This window comes from Engystomops pustulosus, chromosome 5 (genome assembly GCF_040894005.1).
Source record: "Engystomops pustulosus chromosome 5, aEngPut4.maternal, whole genome shotgun sequence".
Lineage (NCBI taxonomy): Eukaryota > Metazoa > Chordata > Amphibia > Anura > Leptodactylidae > Engystomops > Engystomops pustulosus.
Window position 1 is genome coordinate 92,730,977 of NC_092415.1, and position 22,494 is coordinate 92,753,470.

The window sequence follows — 22,494 nt, forward strand, 5'->3', positions numbered from 1 at the left end:
AACAAGGATCCTTTGTAGACCTGTTGTACCCTGAGATGAAGAGAGCAGCCAGTCATGCAAGCGCCAGCTGTATTATTCATTTCTATAGCGCTGACGAAGATTGCCAAGTGCGGCGCTTGGCTATCTCCATCAGTGCCATAGAGATGAATGGAGCAACCAATGCATGCCAACTGGCTGCTCTCTAGATCTTGGGGAAAGACTAGGGAACAACAGATCCTTATTCTCGCGATCCTGATACCCCCAGAGATCAGGAATGTCACGGGTGCTCCCGCGATCCCTGTCTCGGATCGCGGGTGCACCCGTGTTCCTCCATGAGCTCCCGTGGCCCTTGCTTCCCCGATTGGTGATTGGCTGATTGGTGCGCTGGCTGAACACTTCCACTTTATATTCTGGCACCTCCGTTTTTGCCTTGCCAGATGTTTGTGCCTCACAGCCTGAGAGAAAGCTTCTTAGCGATTACTCCAGCTCCTGAGTCCCATGTTGCTGTGTTCCCGGGTTCCTCTGTGTCGCTGTGTTACCTGAGTTCCTCTGTATTGCTGTGTTACCCGAGTTCCTCTGTGTTGCTGTTCTTGTGTGCCCGTTCCCTTCTGCTTGGACCTCCCGTTGCTGTGGAACGTCCTGGTAGTATCCTGCTGCAGCAAGTCCAACCCGCTTTGCGGCGGGCTCTGGTGAAAACCAGGTGCCACTTAGACTCCGGTCCCAGGTGTCGGCTAGTACCATCTCCCGCGATGGTCCAGGGGATCCACTGATCCGTAACCTGACAAGGAAGTTAGCAAAACTTAAAACAAAACAAAAAGGCCAAAATTAACTTGGTCAGAAAATGGTTAAAATTTGTTAACCTCTTTTAATTCTCATAAGGGAAATATTTTCAAAGCTGAATTTAGGGTGTAAGATTATTACTTACAGAAACAACTCATTGGAACATTACCAAATTCATATAAAATACTGTATTTGTTGGGCACTATAACAGGTAACAAATAACACTGATGTTAGGTGGAGCACTGGGTGTGTTTGCAAGAGTCGGGTTTTTCTAGTTTTTCCTGTAGACTTCTATTTTCTCCAGTTGTATAATAAAGATTAGTACACACAGGTAACAATGCTTTGCATATTCAATAGTTGTGAGACTGTCGAGCTCCAATGTATAACATGATGACTATTCATTGATACATGTTAATTCTGTTTGTGAATGGATGGTTTCCAGCTTTCACTTGCATTTCCATGATTTTGTACTTATTTTGCATTCTGCCGACTCTTCTGGCTCCTGAACGGTTCCCTATTAAATACATTATAAGGCGCCTCAGTCTAGCCAGTCCCCAATTCCACACCACGTTTAACATAATTTAATCGGGTTAAAGGGAGTGTAGTGAGCTCTCTACATTCACACAGTAGAATATCATAGCGATGTCATGGACTATCAGGGCAATGCAAGTACATTTTAAGATGCAGGACACAGTTAGTGTCATTGGACTCACATTAAGTGAGTTGCATATAAGTTTGCAAACTGGTTTTTGTAACATTGCCACCATAGAAAAGAACCATTAAGGGATAAGGGCAATGCTTTTTAAACACAGTTTTTCAATAAAGTCTTTATTTTGGGTGGGTTAATTTGCATGACAGGTTCTCTTTAATAAAGGTAGATCGTGTGGTAGGTGGATGAATGGGACGTGAGGATAGCCCATTTTTAGGCTAATCCTCATGCCCTGGCTATCTTTTAGAAAAGTTTAATGCCGGCATATGTACATTTTTTTATGCAGCTACTGGGGCGTGGAGTAGCCGGACATGAGACTACCATCGCGGCTACTCCACGCCCCAGTAGCCACGTTACTCTGCCTACCATTTAATCTTCAGCGCGCAGCTCCTCGTAGCTGCGCGCCCTCGTCCTAGTCTCTGGCTGCGCGTCCGCTGCTCCGGGGCCCGAGTAACTGCGCATGCACAGAAGGCAGCAGATGCCGGGGGACTCGGACGAGGGCGCTCAGCTACGAGGAGCTGCGCGACGAAGATTAAATGGTAGGCGGAGTAACGTGGCTACTGGGGCGTGGAGTAGCTCCAGTAGCCGCATAAAAAATTTACATATGCCGGCATTAAACTTTTCTAAAAGATAGCCAGGACGTGAGGATTAGCCCAAAAAAGGGCTATCCTCATGTCCCATTCATCCACCTACCACCCGATCTACCTTTATAGACCCGATCTACCTTTAAGCTTGTTTTGATTGACACATACTATCCATTCACATTCTTTAACTGGTGGTCTGTTTGCTGTTTGAGTTAACCGATTGGGGGGTGGGTCAAATCATGTGCAACATCCCCCACCAGGGCCTATCCTTTTCTTTCGGGCCTGGAGGCAGCCGGAGCCCAGAATCCCGGAGTGGCTGGCTAGTGTGGCCTTGGTCGCGCTGTTGTCACGGTGCTTGGTATGGGGACCGAAGGGCTGACCTACAGCCTGGCAAGTCTCCAGCAGGTGGTGTGTGCAAGAAATAAGGAGGGAGAGGATAATGTACTGGTTTCTCCCTAGCGCAACCCCTGAGTGTTCATAGGATGAGTCATGGAGAGTGGTCCGCAGGAATGGTGCACCAGGCTGGTAGTAGATGCAGGCTGGGATAGTTGAGGTGGAGCTGTGTCCAAATTGTGGAAGCTGCAGCTCTGGGATCAGAGTCTCCTGACTCCGTTGATGGGATTGGTATCTGTGGCAGCATTGAAGGTGTGGTGTGCATACTGGGGCAGATTTATCAAGTTGTCTGAAAGTCAGACTATTTCTAGTTGCCCATGGCAACCAATCACAGCTCAACTTTCATTTTACCAGTTCCACACCACGTTTAACATAATTTAATCGGGTTAAAGGGAGTGTAGTGAGCTCTCTACATTCACACAGTAGAATATCATAGCGATGTCATGGACTATCAGGGCAATGCAAGTACATTTTAAGATGCAGGACACAGTTAGTGTCATTGGACTCACATTAAGTGAGTTGCATATAAGTTTGCAAACTGGTTTTTGTAACATTGCCACCATAGAAAAGAACCATTAAGGGATAAGGGCAATGCTTTTTAAACACAGTTTTTCAATAAAGTCTTTATTTTGGGTGGGTTAATTTGCATGACAGGTTCTCTTTAATAAAGGTAGATCGTGTGGTAGGTGGATGAATGGGACGTGAGGATAGCCCATTTTTAGGCTAATCCTCATGCCCTGGCTATCTTTTAGAAAAGTTTAATGCCGGCATATGTACATTTTTTTATGCAGCTACTGGGGCGTGGAGTAGCCGGACATGAGACTACCATCGCGGCTACTCCACGCCCCAGTAGCCACGTTACTCTGCCTACCATTTAATCTTCAGCGCGCAGCTCCTCGTAGCTGCGCGCCCTCGTCCTAGTCTCTGGCTGCGCGTCCGCTGCTCCGGGGCCCGAGTAACTGCGCATGCACAGAAGGCAGCAGATGCCGGGGGACTCGGACGAGGGCGCTCAGCTACGAGGAGCTGCGCGACGAAGATTAAATGGTAGGCGGAGTAACGTGGCTACTGGGGCGTGGAGTAGCTCCAGTAGCCGCATAAAAAATTTACATATGCCGGCATTAAACTTTTCTAAAAGATAGCCAGGACGTGAGGATTAGCCCAAAAAAGGGCTATCCTCATGTCCCATTCATCCACCTACCACCCGATCTACCTTTATAGACCCGATCTACCTTTAAGCTTGTTTTGATTGACACATACTATCCATTCACATTCTTTAACTGGTGGTCTGTTTGCTGTTTGAGTTAACCGATTGGGGGGTGGGTCAAATCATGTGCAACATCCCCCACCAGGGCCTATCCTTTTCTTTCGGGCCTGGAGGCAGCCGGAGCCCAGAATCCCGGAGTGGCTGGCTAGTGTGGCCTTGGTCGCGCTGTTGTCACGGTGCTTGGTATGGGGACCGAAGGGCTGACCTACAGCCTGGCAAGTCTCCAGCAGGTGGTGTCTGCAAGAAATAAGGAGGGAGAGGATAATGTACTGGTTTCTCCCTAGCGCAACCCCTGAGTGTTCATAGGATGAGTCATGGAGAGTGGTCCGCAGGAATGGTGCACCAGGCTGGTAGTAGATGCAGGCTGGGATAGTTGAGGTGGAGCTGTGTCCAAATTGTGGAAGCTGCAGCTCTGGGATCAGAGTCTCCTGACTCCGTTGATGGGATTGGTATCTGTGGCAGCATTGAAGGTGTGGTGTGCATACTGGGGCAGATTTATCAAGTTGTCTGAAAGTCAGACTATTTCTAGTTGCCCATGGCAACCAATCACAGCTCAACTTTCATTTTACCAGTGCTTATTAATATTTTAAACGGGAGCCATGGGCAACCAGAAATATTATGACTTTTAGACAGCTTGATAAATCTGCCCCACTGTCTCTCTCTTCACTCTGACTCCTCAGACAGACAATGAGGTAAGACCATGTGCTCCCACTGCACAGGGGTTTTATACTCCCCCTGGTCAGTTGGTAGCACCTCTCCAATCACAATACAGCCACATAATTGGATAATTACTTACACCCATTTAACTGTTGCCTTTCCAGGCAGAATCTACAGCTGCCTTCGTGTTCCTGTGGCATTCCTGTGTTCCTGTATTGGTCCTGTACTCCTGTGGCGGTCCTGTGTTCCTGTGGTGGTCCTGTATCCCGGTGGCCATCCTGAAATCCTGAAATCCTGCCATCCCAAGGTCCTGCCTACCCGAGGTCCTGACTACCCTGTGTAGGTACCTTGGCTGCCACCGCGGGCCTAGTCGCACCCGTGGAGTGACCTGGTGGCTCCCCGCCGCAGAAAGACCATCCCGCTTTGCTCTGGTGGAGACCAGGGGTCCACTTAGACTCCGCTTCCGGGTTGTGGCTAGTACTATCATCCCCTGCGTGGGCCACTTTATGAAGGGGGTGCGTGACAGAGGGCCTCAAAATGAGGGGAGTGGAGGAGGACAGGGGACCACAATAAGGGATGATGGACGACAGAGGCTACAATAGAAGGGGGAAGGATGACAGAGGCTACAATAGGAGGTAGATGGTGAACAGGGGCTACGATAATGGAGGACAAAGGGGCACACCATGAATGTGATGGAGGACCACCCATTAGTATATGCTATTTTGTGGTCTCCATATTGTTTAATGTCTCTATCTTTGATATAATTATAACTAAATATATATATATATATATAATCAGTAGAAATCAAAGTTCAATTACTTAGGGGGAAGGGCGGAGAAAACGAATTCATAATTTCTCTGAGCCATTCTCACAAATGATCCGGGAAACTACAACTCCCGGCATGCCTTGCTTCTTCATGACGTGTACATTGAGCGACCAGGAAGCATCGGGGAGCATAACAGGAGAATGCATGTGATGTGATCCGGGTGATCAGAGGCGTCTTGTACTTGGATACAGTAAGGGCAGTGACAGATCCTGAAGGGGACGCTGTTACCCACTATTACCGGCAGGTGGGGAGCTGCAGCAGCTTTCAATGAGGTGGCTGCGTGTAGTCCATATTACAGGTGTGTGAGTGTCTATCTGTCTCATTTCATCCATTATATGTCACCTCCCCTATATCTCTCTTTCTGTCTTTTAATAGAGAGATCTGGGTTTTTCCACGTTGGTCAAGTCACTTGGCGTGTCTCCATTTATTAGGCACAGTTGATCATAGCAACCAAGCACAGTGAGTGTAAGCTGGTGTGTGGACAGAGAGGACAAGCTAGCTGTCAGATTTCAAATTTTGCTGCAGTGTTTTGCTGTACAATAATTAGTAATAATAGTATTTTTGTTGCTGGTGCTATAATGTATGTTTTGTGTATCAAATCTTTCATTATTTATTATAATCATCTCTCTTTTTCATGTTCCATTGTCGTACCACTGTCTTTCTTTCACACTTGGCAGGATCAAGTTCTGTCATTGTTTCCCATCCACTTTATGCAATTACTTAGGTTGCGTTCACAAATGGTAGGGGCTTGCCTGATCACAGATGCGTTTCCATTGAAATGTTTGTTATTGGAAAAAAGCTCAGTGTGTTTTACAAATAAACAATGCAAAAGAAGTGCTGCTTCTCACCGATCTCAATTAGAAACGCATCTGCCACTAGGTTTAGTATTCAGAATGCTGACAATTTTTAAAATCGGCATAGCATAGGACCTATCACCAGCTAAAAATTACATTCCTGGTGACAGGTTCGCTTTAACCACTTAACGCCGCTGGCCTTTTTATGTTATTCGGTTTCTTTTTTTTTTTGTTCTTCACCCTCAAAAATCCACAACTTTTTTCATTTTTCTCTGTACAGAGCTGTATAACAGTTGTGACAATGTGGCGATTCTGACATTTGGGGTTATTTTCCATTATAGATCAGCATTTTGGGTAACGGCGATACGTGTTTTTAACGTGTTTACGATTTTACTTTTTTATTTATTTTTTTCAATTCTAGGGGAATGGGGGTGATTTGAACTTTTAGGTTTTTTTTTAGACCTCCTAGGGTCTACACAGTGAATGGAGCTATACTTTTGTCTCAGAGTTGCTTTCTCCACGATCTGCAGGGGTGCCAGAATTCAGACATATCTATATATCTAGATCTACAATATATAAAAAATATAACTTTAAGATCTCACCTGCCATGTATACCTTAACCATCCATGACTTTCTGTGCTTTTCTTACCTAATGTGAACACTGAGGAGTTGCACTTTAAAGGAAACCTTACATGAGGATTCTACTATCAAAAGTAGATCTGATGGTACAATCCTCCTGCCTGCATATTCCCTAATATGTAATTTTATAATCCTTGAACATAACCTAACTTGTTAAAAAACTTTTAGTGGGGGGCGTGGCTAACCACCGTCCGAGATGGCCGCGTGAATCGTGAGCTCCTGATCCCTGGTGCCGATTCCGCCCGAATACAGGAGAGCACGCTGGCACCGAAGCTCCGTCAGCGCTCCGACAGGGAGCAGAAGCCCTCCGCTACCCAGCAGAGGCGATCCCGGGGTGTAACTCAGCCCCTGGACCGCTACCTGAAGCCGATCACCCCGCCGGCTGAACGGCGGGAGCACGTGCAGCCGCCATCTTCTGCAGTGCACAGAGGAGCAGAGAGGACCGCGGCCGGTGGAGAGTCCCGCATCGCGACGAAGATGTCGCCAACAGCGCCAAGCAGACGCCCCGGCACCACTAAACCACCACCGCTGCAGGGGAAGGGTGAGTCGGCGTCACCGCCGCAACAAGCTAGGGGAACAGGGGAGGCAGGTGGGCAGGCAGCCCCCGAAGTGCGGGCTAAGGCCCAGACAGCCACGATCCCCTCCAGACCGCAAAGCACCTCAGAAGACAAGGTGCAGGAGAGGTCCACAAAGGGAAGCAAAAGCCCCATTGAGCCACCCTCCAAGCAGTACCCTGCTAAGGAAGGGAAATTATACAGTGCAGCAGCACGTGCAGGGCACCCACAGGTGTCCCATCCAACATCCCCTCACCTTCCAAAGCCTCAGAGAGAGCAGAAAGCTCCCCATTACCGGGATCCTCTGCAGTGGGACCCAGAAGACATGCAGGAGGAAGACATAGGGGCTACCCCATCTTTCACCAGATATCAAGAGCCATCCCCAGTATGGGCCTCATCCCCTGAATCACATACAGGATCAGAAGGGAAACTTTCCTCACTACAAGAGGTGACGTCCTTACAAACATATTTGCAGAACCTCCCTACCAAAGAGGATTTTAAAATGCTTCTCACGGAGGTAAAAGATGCCTTTAAATCTGAGATCACTGAGATAAGGCAAGACTTACAGCACATGGCGGGCCGTATAGAAGTCGTAGAAACAACAACAGATGATAACAGGCGTACCATGTCGCAAGTTCAGATGACAGTAGCATCCCACACTGATGTCCTGAGAGATATGACTAGACACTTGGAAGACTTAGACAATCGGGGCAGACGAAATAATATAAGGGTGCGGGGAATCCCGGAAGTGAGTGGAAAAGAAGATGTGAAAGCCACCCTGACATCTTTGTTCACTACGGTGCTGGAGGATGATGCGATACAGATTAAGTTTGAAAGAGCCCATAGGGCATTACGACCAAAATCGTCATCTGCTTATCCTAGGGATATTATATGCTGTCTGCAGGACTTTGAGCTCAAGGAACGTATAATGTTTGCTGCTAGGAAGCACAGAGAGGTGGGTTTTCAAGGAGCAAAGATACAATTATTTCAAGACCTGTCCTGGATAACTCTACAAAAAAGGAGACACCTGCGCCCTCTACTGGATATTTTGAGACAACACGGCATATTGTACAAGTGGGGCTTTCCATTTGCCCTTACAGCAACAAAGGACGGCAGATCAGCCACCCTACGTTCCTACTATGATTTGGAGTTCTTCTGCAGCACTTGGGACATTCCGATAGCAGACATCAGCGACTGGGAAATCGCCTACCCACCTCCCATTCTGCCCCCGGTCTGGAACACAGTACAGATAAAGAAAAGGAGAAGGCCCTCAGGGGGCTCACAAAGAAGTCCACCGACCTGAAAGGCATTGTTTACATAGCGGTATCCTTTACAAACTAGTTCAACTGAAGACTGCAGCTACTTAATGGTGCTATTATTACGCACGTTAATGGTGCCAGGGATCAGGGTTTTGTTATGTTTAATACGAATTTTGTTTTGTGACGGAATTGGTGTTAGTGTTATAAAACTAATAGAGCGGGGCTGCGGTGGCGTACTCCCCCATACTAAGGGCCATACCTAGGTCTCCCTGATTAACACAGAGAGGCCTGGGCCAGCCGGCTACACTCCCTCGCAGAAGCAGGAGAGGCGGTTGGTACAGGACCCTAACCAGGGGAGGGAAGTTAGTCCCTACCCCTGAGTATAGATACTTGGTTAGTACTGTAGTAAGTGTTAAATTTGTCCTGTGATCCCCCCTCCCTATCCCTCCCTATCCCTCCCTTGTTTTTCCTTTCTCTCTCATCCTCTTTTCCAGAAGATTATTTAGGTCACCGCAGAGGAAGACTAGACATATCTCTTTCGGCTACACTACAACTACCTAAGGAGGGAGTTATCCAACTCTGCGACCGATTTCACTTCTTCACTCCACGAATAGACAAGGCCAGTTTATGGCTAGAACCGGAATCAGGTAGCATCAGTAGATTTTACACTTGGGACTAGGTTTTATTACTCCCTGCAATATGGTCAACCTTCTCACACTCAATGTAAAGGGCCTGAACTCCCCTGCAAAGCGGAGACTACTGCTCAAGGAACTTAAGGTACATAAAGCAGACGTAGTATTCCTGCAGGAAACCCATTTTGATTCTAAAGGCACATTCGCCTTTGCCAGCCATTTATATCCTGTATCATATGTAGCCTCACACGATAGCAAGAAAGCTGGGGTGGCGATCCTTCTATCCACAACATGCCCGATACAGGGGGTTTCGGCAGTGATAGATCCTATGGGTAGATATATTGTTCTGAGAGGTACGCTTAATGGAAACCCCATCCATCTATGCAACGTGTACGCTCCAAATTCCTCCCAAACTCAATTTCTCAGTAAGGTCCTGAACAAAATTTCTAAACTGCCACCAGCACCTTTACTGATAGGGGGAGACTTCAACCTCATTTTTTCTGAGAACATGGACAGATTAGCGCTAACAAATGCTCCCCCAAGTAGGTCTCAAAAGGGTCTGGCTAACGCATTCCGTAAAGTGATAAGAAGCTTTGCGTTGTATGATTTATGGCGGGTGTGTAGACCTAGGGATAAGGCATACACTTTCTTCTCACCGCCTCATGGCACCCACACCCGCATAGATTACTTCTTCAGGGATACCCAGATTCTACGCTCACTACAGGATGCGGAGGTGGGCCCCATTTCGTGGTCAGACCATGCGCCGGTGACACTGAAACTGAGAGATGACTTTCATCACACACACACTTGTCATTGGAGACTCAACGAAGCACTACTGAAAGCCCCCCACATTAAGGAAGCCTTGACCTTAGCGCTTACAGAATACTTTCGTTTTAACGTAGACTCGGTGCGTTTACAATCAACCCTGTGGGAAGCTCACAAGGCAGTGATAAGGGGACATTTTATAGAGCAGGGATCTAGGACTAAAAAAGATAGGATGAAACAGGAGTTAGAATTAAGAAAGGACATAGTAGCAGCGGAGGCTGATATGTTTGCAAGGCCCTCTACTAGGAAACTGAGAAGACTGATAGAACTACGGGAGTTGCTTAGGGAAGTCCAACTTAAGCAGGTAAAAAAATTGCTGACCTTATCCAGGCAGCGATTTTATGAAAGGGGTAATAAAGCTCATACACTCCTGGCACGACAATTACAGGACAGGAGAACTCATCAGACCCCCCATGTCATCCGAAACAGTTCAGGAACCCTCCTACATGACCCAATGGAAATAGCAGGGCAATTTCACAAATTTTTCTCCAACCTGTATTCCCTACCAGACACCCTACCCCAAACTAGTACAGAAAGGGAGGAACTTTTAAATGATTTCCTTGACTCTTGCTCTCTCCCCCGATTACCAGCAGAAGCTATCAAATTACTAAATGCCCCAATCACGACGGAGGAAATTGAGGGGGTAGTGACGGACCTACCCAATGGGAAGGCACCGGGACCAGACGGCCTGACGTACTTTTATTACCAGACATTCTTGCAAATCCTACTACCCCATATGTCAAAGGTATTCAACGCCTACATGACAGACGAGACCCCTCCACAATCCGCGACCCACTCATTTATCACTCTAATCCCCAAACCGGGTAAAGATCCGATGGATTGCGCGAGTTATAGGCCTATTGCTCTCCTTAATGCTGACCTTAAGATTTATACGAAAATTTTAGCCAACAGACTGATCCAGTGGCTCCCACAACTGATCCATAAGGATCAAGTGGGGTTCATACCGGGCCGTCAAGGGGGGGACAACACAAGGAGAGCAATTGACCTCATAGATGCGGTGAATAAAATGGATCAGCAGGCCTTACTACTGAGCTTGGATGCAGAAAAGGCCTTTGACAGGCTTAATTGGTCCTTTATGTCACAGGTCTTAAAACATGTGGGAATACGGGGGTCCTTTCTGCAGGCTATACAAGGACTATACACGAATCCATCGGCATCCATAAAACTACCACACGCCTTGGCTTTACCCATGCAAATTAGGAATGGGACGCGACAGGGTTGCCCCCTATCCCCCCTTCTTTTTGTCTTATGTATAGAGCCGTTAGCTGCTATAATTCGTCAAGATCCAGACATACAGGGCATTCACATTAAAAACAAAGAATTTAAATTGTCACTGTTTGCGGACGATATTCTCCTAACTCTGACAAGGCCATTGATATCCCTACCTAACCTGACAGCCAGACTGCGACACTTCGGTATTCTTTCAGGATACAAGGTAAATCAGTCCAAAACGGAAGCTCTGCCCATCAACATACCCGAGGACACAGTAAAGTTGCTGAAATCCAACTACAAATACTCGTGGAAAACAGCCACGTTAAAATACCTGGGAATAAATCTCACCCCATCCTATAAAACACTTTATGAACAAAATTTCCCGAAGCTGATTCGGGAGATCCGAGAGTTGCTTAACAGGTGGAATAATTTACCTCTATCTCTTTTTGGCAGAATTGCTTCTGTCAAAATGACAATACTACCCAAACTAATGTACCTATTTGAAGTTCTCCCAATCCCAGTACCCATGAGTGTTCTCAAATCGCTACAAGCCTCTCTCATTCGCTTTGTGTGGGCACAGAAGCGACATCGCGTGGCTAAATCTATCCTGCTTTCTCATAAATCTAAGGGAGGACTGTCCATGCCTGACTTGATCAAATATTATTGGGCGGCTCATCTGAGGCGTATCCCAGCATGGTCACAGCTCTGGGCCTACTCAAAGTGGATGGAAATTGAAAAATTATGGTTAGCCCCTCACCACCCTAACTCATTCCTGTGGTCCCAGAAGCTCTCGTCACCCCCCGCACCAATGTTGGGCCCTATAGCATTCACGTTTAGCATATGGAATACCTGCAGGGCCAAATTCCCGCTCGTATCACAGGCCTCTGCACTGCAATCCTTCCTCCACACCCCAGCAACCGAAGAGTTTATGACAGGGGCAGCAGTGAAACCGTGGCATGCAAAGGGCCTGTTCCGCTTTGCAGATATAGTGGACCACATGACCCTAAAAATTCTACCTTTTGAAACACTCCGGGAAAAGTATAATATCCCGCAATCCTCCCACTATCATTATCTGCAAATACGCCACTACTTACAAATCGTGAGTAAGTCAGATAGGGTCTCCAAACCCACAGAATTTGAGTATATATGCAAAACATCAACCCATACGGCAGGATTAATATCTGCAATATACTTGCTGTTACTACATCCTGACCCAGCAGTGCCTCCTTCTCACTCTTATATGAAAAAATGGGAATTGATAGTGGGAAGCCCAATTTCAGCGGGGACTTGGCGAAGAATCTGGCAATATGCGGCCCAAACATCACTGTGTACAGCCTATAAGGAGAACCAATATAAGCTGCTGCTCCATTGGTACCACACCCCCGCTTTTTTACACCAAATATTCCCAAATGTTTCAGATAAATGTTGGAGATGTGGGCTAGAAAGGGGAACCCTACAGCACATTTTCTGGACATGCACTCTTATACAGCCATTCTGGGAAGGTGTAGGAAAGCTGATTAAGGATGTCCTTGCAATAGAGGTCCCCCTGAATCCGCTGTTTTATTTGCTGAATGTCACTGACTTCCCAGTGGCTAAAGCTACCAGAAAGCTTTGTCTACACATTCTCACCGCTGCTCGCTGCTTGATTGCACAGCACTGGAAAAAACAAAGCCCTCCAACTCATACCAATCTATTAGCAAGGGTGAGAGAAGTCAGAAGCATGGAGAATATGACGGCCTCCATGAATAACCAAGCGGATCTCTTTGTTAAAGTGTGGAGTCCCTGGGACTTGTATTGGGCAACGAACATATAGGAACGATACCTGTGTCCTCGAGCATGGAAGTATTGATAGACTTCTACTATCTGAGACCACTTCCCCTCCCACCCCCTATTCCTCCCCAGATGTGTCTGTCTTGTGCTTGTTATGTTTTATGTCTTATTCTTGGGCAGTAAGCCCCAAAGCAGATGCTTGTAAATTTTTATTTTTTATTCTTTTTTTATTTTTCAATGTTTTAAAAAAAATAAGGGGCTAGTTCAGTCCTTTCATTGCTCAATTGTCTGTATTGCATTTATTATTGTATTCGAATGTTACAGAATGGAAATGTTACATAACTTGTAAATGTTTGTATCTTTAATATATTTAAAATAAAAATACAGTTAAAAAAAAAAAAAAAAACTTTTAGTAATATGTAAATTAACTGCAGAGGCTGATGGAGCGTGTACCAGCCTGGTCAGGCACACAGTGGCCTCTGCAGTTAATTAACATATGACTAAAATACATTTTTTTAACAAGTTAGGTTAGGTTCCAGGATTATTACATTACAGATTAGGGCAGAGGCAGGCAGGAGGAATCCACCAACAGAACTACTTCTGATAGTAGATTCCTCATGATAGATTTCCTTCAAGTTGTGAGGACCTCATTATCTTTTTTATTTACAACCTCAAATACTGTGGAAAGATCCTGGAATTAAAAAATATTTCTTTTCTGGTGTATGTAACATCATGTGGTTTTATAACTGAATATTTGATCTGGAAATTTTTAAAAGTAACTTTTACTACATATTTAAAAAATGGTCAAACCACAAAATAAACACACATTACGTATAATAAAGAGAAGTGGCTAAATTCCACTGCTCAAGGAATAAATGAATGGTCTTGCCCGCATGCTTGCTTTTCTAATCTACCCCCTGCACCCCAAAGATGACTTCTGCTCTTTCAAGGGTAGTAACAAAATTTGTCCCTGTATAGACTATACAGGCCCTCGAAAAGTCCCTAAACCTTAACTATGCATTTTGTCATGCATTTAGGACACATCAGGGACTAAGCAGGTATGGAGAGTTGAAGTCCACTTTCTGCTATATGGGGAGTTGAGTTTCAAATCTTTGCATGCACCAAAGAAGTGGATTTAAATTTTAAGTCCCACCTCCTCTCAGGTGGGCGTCCGGTCACATGACAGTTCATCACCTACCGCATCACTAGGTGACCTGTCCTCTGACAGCTCTACCGGAGTGTAGAGCGTCATCCCTCCTCCACAGGGAGGGAAGGCGTATGTAACCATAGTAATGTAAAACAAATGCGCCAAAAACATCAAATATAACTCTTAGGGCTCATTCTCATGGCTGTGTGCTCGCTCGGACTAGCACCGTGACCCATAAAGTTCTATGGTGACCAGATTACTGCCTCTAGTACAGCCATCTGAATGATTAATAAATCATTACATTTTGGGTGTTTTCTGTGATATTAGCAATAATTAGTGTGATAGATGGATGCCGCTCTACACACAGGTAGAACTGTCTAAGGACAGGACACCTAGTAATGTGGTAGGTGATGAAATGTCATGTGACCGGAATGCCCAGAGGAGGTGGGACATAAAATTTAAATCCACTGCTTTGGTGCACCCACAGGCACTCACTAGCATTAAAACTCAACTCCCCATATAGCTGGGAGTGGACTTCAACTCCCCATACCTTCCTAGTCCTTGTGGGTGTCAGATATGCAGCCACCATTTTGGCACTGACTCCTACAGCAGTGGATGGTATTAAAAACCCTCCCCCTTCGCTCCCGGTGGAAGTGGGATATGTAATGAGATGTGTCCTAAATCCATGACAATGCATAGGGTAGGTTTAGGAACGTTACAAGGGCCTGTATAGTCTATAGAGGGACAAATTTTGTTACTACCCCTGTAAGGGAGGGAGTCATCTTTGGAGTGCGGGGACGGATTAGAAATTGAATAAATGGTTTGACTTTACACCACCTGTTTTTCCCCCTACTGATCCAAAACCTCCTGTTCATGCAGCATGCACATGGCAAGACTACTCCATGGGCGCTGGAATTTGTCCATTAGGGCAGCAGTTGTCTTTATGTAATGTGTGTTTATTTTGTGTTTTGACCACTTTGAAAATATGCAGAAAAAGTTAATTTTTAATAATTTCCAGTTCCGTGCTTTGTAGTGGATCAAATATGACATGAGGTTTTTGGGAACATATTTTGCAGTGTTGCACATAGGAAGATGGCTTCCTTCCGTAGCTAAAATCATGTCTAAAAAGGATATTGGTGCAGGTTTGCATGCTGGTTTGTATAGGATAGCCCAATTCTGTTGCTAACCACAAACAGGAGTGCAAAAACATATAAATTGTAGGGTGAATGACCTATAAGTCTTGATAAAGTCACAATTCCTGGGGCATGTCCAGGAATTTCATATTTGTGCAGTATAGTGGGGAACGGGAGTCTCACTCAGCATTTGTATACCATTTTAAGACTCAATTCAGACTTGGTCTGTTTGCATTGTGTTAACATTGCTTTTATGAAATGCAATGTTTTAACAAAATACAGGCGGTCCCCTACTCAAGAACACTCGACTTACATACGACCCCTAGTTACAAACAGACCTCTGGATATTGGGAATTTACTGTACTTTAGTTCTAGGCTACAATAAACATCTATAACAGTTATCACAGGTGTCTGGAATGAAGCTTTAGTGTTAATCCTGATTCTTATGACAACCCAACTTTTTTAAAATCCAATTGTCACAGAGACGAAAAAAGTTCTGGCTGGGATTACAATGATAAAATATACAGTTCCGACTTACATGCAATTTCAACTTAAGAACAAACCTACAGACCCTATCTTGTATGTAACCCGGGGACTGCCTGTACCATGTTCCTCCTCGCAGCCCTTCGTTTGCTTTACGAAAAGTAAAGCCTAAAAAAGGGAGTAGCGGTTAGTGTGAGCAGTAAATAACATTACTCATTTTTACATGTGAAATACAAATGTTGCCCATATTTGGGCTGCTTGTCTCGGCCTGATGGAGTATGATGACCCAAACTAACGGCATCACTATATGACTTCTATTCACAGTTTTACAGCAGTTTCTACACTCTGAAGAGTCTTGGGCATGTGAACGCACTTGGGCAGTGGAATCGGACTCAAATGTTGTTAAAGGAAACCTGTGACCACACTAACCCCCCGACAGCACCTTCCTCTGTAATATGTACGTCCTCTTGAGTTCTTTTTAGTATATATCTAGGTTGCAGCATGAATGAAAAATCATCTTTTTCTCTTTTGTAGGATATATTCGGGAACCCCCCGTGTCCTGCAGTCAGTTTGCTCTTCCCCACCTAATTGTGATGTCATTCTCCAGCTATATGGAGAACTAGGAGGCAGAAATATGATAAAAAGACCCTCCAGGGGATGTACATATTACAGAAGAAGGTAGTGTTTGTAGGTTTGTGGTGTTAGGGTGGTGACAGGTTCCCTTTAAGATTCCATGGACCAAATGCAGTGCATCATAGTGAAATATAATAGAAGAAAATTCTATTCTGTCTGCTGGCAGAAGAGTAACAACTATAACAAAGTCCATTGTGTAACCTGACCAAGTGCAAAGGGACGCATTCTTTCTACAAACTATTGATTAATAGTGCAAAATAATATAATAAATATTGTCATATATTAACAAAGAATAGTGCTTCTTTCTTTACCTTCTTCACTTCTTGCTTCACTTTGGCTGTTATCATCCTCCCTCCTTCCACCCTGTTCCTCTGATATCGATAAAGACAGGCAGAGGCTTCTTGAGCTGCCACGTTACATAGCAGCCATGCAGAGGCAATGGAGAAGGAGTCACAACAGCTTTATCTACACCCACCAACTCTAAGACACCCTGCACATGAATGTGCCTGGTACGTGGAAAAAGGATTGTGTTCTAGTCAGATCCAAGCTTTGTGTAGAAGATGTGATCCCTTGCATCATAGATAAATATGATGCATGGAGTCCCTGCCTGGAAGCCGAACAGCAGTGCTGTAACAGTTGTTCTGTTTAGGAATGTTACTGCCTAATAGTCTATCACAGTGTTCATGCAGGTATAGAAGGATGCAAAGAGGAGCAATATATGCAAAATAGCAGATAAGAATAGAGAATTCACTTATTTGAGTGTAAGTGTATACCTTGCAGTTACCAGATGTGTTAAATCCATTACATTGTTGGATGCTATGTGATACTTTTGGCACATCTTTGCTAAAATTTAGTCAACATATTCCAACCACTTGTCTTGCACTTTTGAAAAGTATCAAAGCATCAAGTTGTGTTAGGCTCAATTCGGCAATAAATCAAGAAAATGCAATGCACGTCAAAGCCTTTAGTCAATATGGGGCAGTATGTCTTTATATCTATGAATATGCATTCTTAATACTTGTATAGATAAATTAACATTTTTAGTTACTTGTTTGCTAAATGGCTAAAGATTCAGTGATTCATAAATCCAGTTTATTGCTCTTGTGCTGTTTCCCCGAGCATAATTGGACTTTGTAAAGGGAATAATAAATGACTTTGCTGCAGATAATGCAGCAGAAAGTATGTTCTTTCCTAAGGCACGTTGTGGCTGCTGAATGTCTCTGCCTGCACTGTAGTGATTGTCCTGTTCCCTTACCTTGTCTTATACTGCCACCAAGTGTTAGGCTGGTGGTTCTGCACATCTTCTTTACTTGTAAGAGAACTGTCTGACCTTTCCTGTTAAATGAACATTTTCTGTTGATGTTAAATGCTCTTTATAAGTATATTAATGCTTATGATCACTGTAACATGTTATACATATGCACATGTTTTTTTTTTAAAGATGTTGCTACCTGTATGCATCCACTATGTCCCTTTATATCCCTCTCACAGGAGCACATTCACACAGGCAGCAGTCTGTGTTTCTTGTAACCTAGAGCCAATAAAATTATGCAGATGGATAGATAAATCTCCCATAATGCCTTTTATTAGAAGTGTCTGAGAGCAGAACTCTTCCAGTTGTCCATGGCAACCAATCAGAGTTAATTTTCACACCACTGCTTATAAAATTACAGTTGGGCACTGAAAAGTTTTACCTCTGACACAAATCTCCCCCATTGTGTCTGACCTATATAAGATTTTAGAATAAATCCACCTGTTACAATGAAAGAATCTCCGCTCTGGTTGTAGTAAGTTACAACAATGATGTTGTATTAATACTGTACACGACAGATGATGCATTTTAAAGATTAAATGGGTTGTCTGCTAGGGTAAGTAGAATACCCTAAAAGGGTCACTCATATTGTGTAAACTTCTTCTGTAGACCAAAGGTGCCCTGAGTCACGTGATTTGTCAGTGGGTCTTCCTGTGGTAGATTTCCTTTAACCCCTTCAGGACGTAAAAGGTTTATAACTTTAGGTGTAACCGTCATTCCGAGCAAAAAATAAACATAAAAAACATAATTCTGCTCCAGGTGTCCCTGGGAATCATTCCTCAAAGTATTTTGCCCCTCGGTCCTCATTTATTACTTCTTTTGGCCCATAGCAACCAGGGTTTCCAGCTCTCAAAAAACTACAATCAGCAAGAAGAAGGGACGGGACCTGCCTCCTGTCACCTCTTCACAAGCACCTGCTGCTGACCAATTAGAGCATAGATATTAGATAGATAGATATTACTTATTTATCTAATAGCTTTCTGTCTAGCTATCTCATATCTAAGACAAAGAAAGTTTTTTATTGTCACTGCAGAACAGATGAAGAAATGGTTACATGCACGTACTTCAGGACCAGCTGCGTCCCCCATAACAGAAAAGTAAAAAGATAGGCAGCACTCCAATTTAGTGGGATAAATCAAGTGGTTTCATTCCCAAGCTGCTACGTTTCAGCTTCGTCCGAAGCCTTTCTCAAGCAAGTGTTAAAGTGAATACAGATTATATTTATAGGAAGTGAACAATACATAATAGGTGGAGCATGGTGACATACAGGCCTATCATATGGATAGCATATGGATCGATAATATACATGATCATCAATAATAAAATGAAACAATGTGAATACATAGTCCAAAGTGTACATGTGAGAGAATAACATATGTTAACATTGTGATCCTCCTCAAGACAAAGCAGCGTCTCCCAAGTAGGTCTGCGCATGCTCGGGCCGGGCTCACAGGTTTTGTCCAATTACAGCCTTTTAAGCGATCACGCCCTCTGAAAGAGACACGCCTACTCTGCTACATCTCTGGCTACCTAGTGGTAAGACTGCCATCCGCGTCACTTTCGGTTTGTCATATGGTCTCACACGTGAGCACCAATGTCATGGACAAGTGACTTGCCTTCGCACATATGCGCAGTACTACACCCAATTTACGGGCGCCATCTTGTTTGAGGGTAAAAATGGAGTTGGTGTTTGTAAATTACTCTAGGTTCCTCTATCAGGCGGGGGACCCATCTACCTCAGATAAGTATCTGTGGCATATTTCTTATCCCATCTCTGTCATTGGGACTAACCCAAAAGGAAAAATAGCAATACTTATACAACCTCAGCTTTTGATGAACACCTGAAAAGTCCCAATGCAAGCAGCAGATAGAGGCAGAAGATCTTTTATTAAAAATTGAATAAAAAATATTTTCAAACCAACAAAATATTAAAGAATAATTAAAGAACAGGATCGCCTTTGTGTTCCTCAAGTTCTGTTTTCTTTCTAAAAAAAGAACAAATAGACACATATCAATAACAAATATTGTTGTATTCAATCAGTTTTTATAAATAATCCACATCTCCTAAACACAGTCAGATACACAAATAAAAGAGGATCCAAAGACGTAAGCTCTATTGTCTGACACCTGATAAAGAAAAATCTACATTTTAACCATTGGGTTTCAAAGTATTTAGTCTATAAATCCACTCCAGTTCCCTACGTCTCACTATCACCTGTCTATCTCCTCCTCGTCTCATTGGTGGTACATGGTCTAATAGACAGAATCTTAATTGACCTCCAGTATGTTTTGCTTCCAAGAAGTGCCTCGAAAGCGGTAAATCTTTCCTTTTACTAGAATTGTATATCTATGGTGGTTAAAATCCCACATAGTTTCGCCTACGTACAATAACTTACATGGACATGTTAAGACATATATGAAAAATGTACTGTCACATTTCAAAAAATGGTCAATTCGTGATATTTTATTTGTCTTGGGGTGTACAAAATTCTCACCCTTGATTATTAATGTACAGTTTATACAAGAAAGACAAAGATAACTGCCTTTCCGTAATCTGCCTGTTAATGTAGTTTGTCTCATCTTTTTCATGGAACCAACATCAGCCTTGACTAGATAGTCTTTTAGATTCTTCAATCTTTTATAGGACAGAAGTGGGAGATTTTTAAATTCCTCAATATCTGGGTCACAACTCTCAAGTATATGCCAATGTTTACGTATAATTCTAGCAATATTAGGACTTTCATTTGTATATGTAGAAATAAATGGTATCCGTTTAAAATTTTGGGGGGCTAATGTCTTGTTCTTAATCAACGTATCCCTATCATACTCCATCAATCAAGTTCTATTCCTCAAAATCGTAGTATTGGGATATCCCCTCTCCTTAACCTGTTAACGCTCAGCGTACGATATATCGGACGCTGAGCTCAATGACTTAGCGCTCAGCGTCCGATATATCGGACGCTGAGCCCATGCCGGTTCAGCTCAAGATCTGAGCCGAACCGGCATCGGGAAACACGGGGTGCCGGCTGTGACTGATAGCCGGCACCCCAGTGTAACACCCGCGATCGGAGTTGACTCCGATCGCGGGTGCTTAACCCGTTAAATGCCGTGGTCAGCGCGACCGCGGCATCTAACATGCCTCTGGGGGGTCTTTCCCCCACGATCGCCCCCCCCCGAACCGTTTTCGCCGGGCGCCAATCGTTGCTATAGCAACTCTGGGGTCCGATCTGGACCCCAGAGTTACCTGCAAGAATTGCCGGTAAGATGGCGTCTGTGACGTCATCTTACTGGCACAGTGCCAGCCTATGCAAGTGTATAGGCTGACACTGATAATACTCTGCAATACATAAGTATTGCAGAATATTATTATGAACAAGCAATCAGAGGATTTCTTGTTCATGTCCCATGGTATAAAAGTGAAAAAGTAAAAAAAAAAATGTTATTCAATAAAAAAATAAAGTAATAAATCACTAAAAATGCCCCAAACCCCCAAAACATATAAAGAGACATATAACTAAAAAAAAAGTCTAAATCATAACACCAACCCCACATATATAGTATCACCGCGTCCGTAACAACCCGTAGAATAAAAGTAAATCATTATTGAACCCCCACGATAAACGCCGTAAAAAAAAACTGGTATAAACCTTCCAAAAATTATGATTTTTAGCTATTCAATCCCACAAAAAATGCTATAAAATGTGATCAAAAAACCATGTGTACTCAGACATGATACTGGTGCAAAGTACAACATGTCCCGCAAAAAATAAGCCATCAACCAGCTCCGTAGCCAAAAAAGTAACAATGTTATGCCACTTGGAAGACGGCAATACATAAATGATAGATTTTTCCCCACATTAGGGTTTTGTTTGACAAATTTAGTAAAACGTAAGAAAATATATTCATGTCTGGTATCCCCGTAATCGTATCAACCCATAGAATAAAGATAACATGATTATTAGTCTATACGGTGAACACCAAAAAAAAAAAAAAAAGAGTAAAAAATCCAGTACAGAACTGATGCTTTTCTACTCCTGCCCTCAAAAAAAGTTCCTAAATTTTCAACAATAGGTGATACCAACCCCAAAATGGTAACAATGGAAAAAGCATCTCATCGCGCAAAAAAAATGGCATCACATGGCCCAAATAACGAAAAAGCAAAAATTTTATAGCCTTCAAAAGGGGCCAATGAGGAAACTAAAATCCTGGCAGTTGCAGGGCTCTCCTTCCCTTCTGCACCTCGCTGTGCCCCCATAAAACAAGTCACGGCCACATGTGGGGGGTCTTTGTACTCAGGAGAAATTGCAGGACAAATTGTATGGTGGGTTTTCTCTTTTTATATTTTGGAAATGTGTAAATTTTAGTGCTAAATGAACGTATAAGGGAACAATTTGACCATTCTAAATTTCACCTCCATTTTGATTCAATTACTATGAAGATCTCAAGGGGTTAACAATCTTCGTAAAAGCGGTTTCTGATAGCTTGAGGGGTGCAGATTTGAAAATGGGTTGGTTATATAGGGGGTTTTGATGCTAAATATGTAAAATTTCATTCAAAACTGTATTTATCCCCAAAATAGTCAATTCTGAAAATCCGGAAAAGCGATATTCTATTTGTAAGCCGCGTGACATCAAAATAAATTATCCAGACATTTCAGAAATTATGAAAATGTAAAGTAGACAAATGGGAAATGTTATTCAGCAACTTATTTAGGTGGTAAATCGATCTGCCTGAAAACGCAATGATTTTGAATTTCGAAAATGGCAAATTTTTCAAAAAATTTATCATATTTTCTTTTTTTTTGTAAATAAACGCAAAACTTATCAGCCAAAATTTACCACTAAAATGAAGTACAACATGTGGGGAAAAAACTATCTCAGAATCGTTT

The 22,494-nt window shown here is 43.6% G+C and overlaps 1 protein-coding gene across 10 annotated transcripts in view; it reads left to right on the forward strand.

Annotated features, from left to right (window-relative positions):
• Positions 1 to 4,550: 4,550 nt before the first annotated feature.
• The window catches only part of PIGN (phosphatidylinositol glycan anchor biosynthesis class N), a 249,710-nt gene continuing 231,766 nt past the window's right edge, over positions 4,551 to 22,494 (forward strand). For 3 of the 10 annotated variants that reach the window (XM_072152720.1, XM_072152714.1, XM_072152711.1), the window contains exon 1: positions 5,262 to 5,490. The gene's annotated coding sequence lies outside the window, so the exon portion shown is untranslated. Of the gene's footprint in view, positions 4,706 to 5,261; positions 5,491 to 5,567; positions 5,652 to 16,684; positions 16,804 to 22,494 lie in introns of those variants that run through there. The other 7 variants (XM_072152713.1, XM_072152715.1, XM_072152718.1 and 4 more) reach the window with 7 other exon arrangements.